At 40.6% G+C, this 3,240-nt stretch overlaps 1 non-coding gene across 1 annotated transcript; it reads right to left on the bottom strand.

Annotated features, from left to right (window-relative positions):
- Window positions 1-777: 777 nt before the first annotated feature.
- On the bottom strand, window positions 778-911 carry LOC118732199. The gene has a single exon (XR_004992082.1). It is a non-coding gene; the product is annotated as a small nucleolar RNA SNORA42/SNORA80 family (small nucleolar RNA).
- Between the last annotated feature and the right edge of the window lie 2,329 nt (window positions 912-3,240).

Raw genomic sequence — 3,240 nt, 5'->3', positions numbered from 1 at the left:
AACATTTCATATAAAACTGGTTTGGTGGTGATGAACTCCTTTAGTTTTCTCTTATCTGTGAAACTCTTTATCTGACCTTCAATTCTAAATGATAGCTTTGCTGGTTCTTGGTTCTTGCTATTGATCACTTTGGATATTTCTGGCCTACAAAGTTTCTGTTGAGAAATCAGCTGACAGTTGTATGGGCACTCCCTTGTAGATAACTAACTGCTTTTCTCTTGCTGTTTTTAATATTCTCTCTTTGTGTTTAACCCTTGGCATTTTAATTATGATGTTTCTTTGTGTGGGGCTTTTTGGGTTCCTCTTATTTTGGACTCTCTGTGCTTCCTTGTTAAGTTTATATCTTTCACCAAGTAGGTGAAATTTTCTGTCATTATTTCTTCAAGCAGGTTTTCAATTACTTGCTCTCTCTCTTCAACTTCTGGTAACACCATAATGCAGATGTTGGTACCCTTGAAGTTGTCCCAGAGGCTCCTTACACTCTCTTCCTTATTTTGGGTTTCTTTTTCTTCTTGCTGTTCTGATTGGGTGATTTTTGCTTCCTTGTATTCCAAATTATTGATTTGATTGTCAGAATCCTTTACTCTACTGTCAAATGCCTGTTATTCTATATTTAGTTAGTGTATTTTTAAATTCTGACTGGTTATTTTCCATGCCTCTGACATTCTCAATAATATCCCTGAAGGCCTGACTAAGTCCCTTGAAGTTCTCATGAAAATTCTTGAGTAATCTTATAACTGTAGTTTTTATTTATTTATTTATTTTATTTTATTTTAATTTTTTTTATTCTGCACAGTGCTCACAGCCCAAGGGTGAGGAGGCTGGGCAATGGTTTGAGGCTGCAACTTCCCTTGGCATGGGTCCACTATGAGAGGCCCACGGGAAGGGCCCCCCATAAATCATGACCATGCATATAACTGTAGTTTTGAACTCTGTATCTATTAGTTTGCTTGCCTCCATTTCTTTAATTTGTGACATGTTTCTTTGACTCTGCATTTTGACTGCAGAGTCAAAATGTGTCTGTTTCTAGGGTAGAACTGTTATGTCTCCTGGAATTGGTGGAGTAACCTTTTGTATTATGTGTCCTGTAGGACCCAGTGGTTCAGTCTCCCCAGTCACCTGAGCTGGGCACTCAAGGTGCACCCCTGTATGGCTGTGTGCACATTGTTATAGTTAAGCCTTGATTTGCTGTTGTATCACTGGGATGAATTGACCTCCAGGCCAACTGGCTGTGAGGACCAGGTATGTCTACAATAGATGAGCGGCTGTGCAGGAGACACACTTATGGAGCAGGAGTTGCTTCAGTGGGGCTTTGGTGCTCATGGAGTCTGACCCTTAAGTGTGTCACTCACGGATGTGTAATGTTGTAATCTGTTATGGTCTGAAGCTGTCCACCTAGTTCACTGGCTCTAGGGCCTCCCAAGAGGTTCAAAGCAGAAGCTACAGAGTGGTCAATACAGATGGCTGCTACTTATATTGGACTAGGAAGTAGCCTGCAAGGCCCAACTGTGACACAAGGCATCCTACTGTTATTTCCTGGTTTGTGGCCTTTTATTGATATGTTTGTGGCAAGCTGATTCCAGCTGTTGCTTGTTTAAGAGGTTTCAGAAAAGTTTGAATTCTGAGCCAGCTTAGGCCATACATATGGAAACACCTCTGCAAACAGCTTGCGTGGGCCTGCAAATTGGATGGTGCAGGGTTTCAGGGAATCACCAGGCAAGCAGTGTAGGTCATGCTGATGGAAACTCAGATAAGATTGCCAGTCAGTTCAGAGATGGAGGCGGGGAGTTGTCAACACAGGAACAATGACCCCTGTGAACACCCTATAAGATAGCCACCCCTGAGTTCCTACTTTGATGCCAGACAGTACACCTCTTCTCTCTATGTCCCTGAATTTCCCCAAAGCTTCCCTCCAATGCTGGAGCTCAAAGGAAGCCAGACTATGTACGTTTGTGTGCGGGTCCTTTAAGAGCAATACCTGGGATTCAAGCAGCCTCTACATCTTTCAGCCACAATCCCTGTGGGTTTTTATAGCTTGAAGTTATGGGTACTTCTTTTCCCAGGTCTGGGACTCTGGTTGGGGGGCACAGTGTGGGGCTGGGACTCCCTGCTTCTCAAGGAAGATTTTGTAGATATCCTTCTTAGTTAAAAAAAAAAAATGCTACATGTGGGAGTCAGACAAGCCCATTCTGTACCTTCACCCCTCCAAGTTCAATGTGCCTTTTTATTTACCTTTCTATTTGTTGGACTTCCATTCATACAGATTTCAGATGGTTCTGAATGATGGTTGTTCTGTATTTTAGTTGTAATTTCTGTAGGCAGGAAGGATAGGCATTTACCTATTCTGTCATCTTTGTTCACCTCTGGTCTGATCTTTATTATTTCCTTCCTTCTACTTACTCTTAGATTTTCTTGTTGTACTTTCTAATTCTTTAAGGTGTAGTATTAGGTAGTTTATTATTAATTTTCCTTTCTTTCTTTTCTTTCTTTCTTTCTTTCTTTCTTTCTTTCTTTTTATTTTTATTTTTTAAATAAATTTTAATTGTTCATATTATTACAAATGTTCCTTATTTTACCCCTCAATTGCTCCCCTCCACCAGGTTCCCATCCCATCCTCTGCCCTTTCCCCAAACCCCATTGTCCTCATCCATAGGTGCACAGTTTTTGTTCAGGCTCTTCCTGCACCCCCCACTCTTCTTTTCTCGAGAATCTTTAGTCCACTCCCCTTCCATATCTCTGATTCTATTATATTCAACAGTTAATATTATTCATCAGGTTTTTTAATTCCCTTGGTTTTTAGATTCACTTGTTGATAGTTATGTATTTGTTGAGCATAATCTTTATCTTCTTCCTCTCCTTAAAGAACCCCTTTCAGCAATACTGGTTTGGTGGTGATGAACTCCTTTAGCTTTTTTTTATTTGTGAAGCTCTTTATCTGTCCTTCGATTCTGAATGATAGCTTTGCAGTGTAGAGTATTTTTGGCTGTAGGTTCTTGCTATTCATCACCTTGAATATTTCTTGCCATTCCCGTCTGGCTTGCATGGTTTCTGTTGAGAAATCAGCTGACAATGTATGGGTGCTCCTTTATAGGTAACTACCTGCTTTTCTCTTGCTGCTTTTAAGATTCCCTCTTTGTCTTTTGCTCTTGGAATTTTAATTAAGATGTGTCTTGGTGTGGTCCTTTGTGGGTTCCTTTTGTTTGGGGTTCTGTGCGCTTCCTGGACTTGTAAGTCTATTTC

This window comes from Pipistrellus kuhlii, unplaced genomic scaffold (assembly GCF_014108245.1).
Source record: "Pipistrellus kuhlii isolate mPipKuh1 unplaced genomic scaffold, mPipKuh1.p scaffold_m20_p_35, whole genome shotgun sequence".
NCBI classification, from domain to species: domain Eukaryota; kingdom Metazoa; phylum Chordata; class Mammalia; order Chiroptera; family Vespertilionidae; genus Pipistrellus; species Pipistrellus kuhlii.
This window is presented reverse-complemented; position numbering and strand designations above follow the sequence as displayed.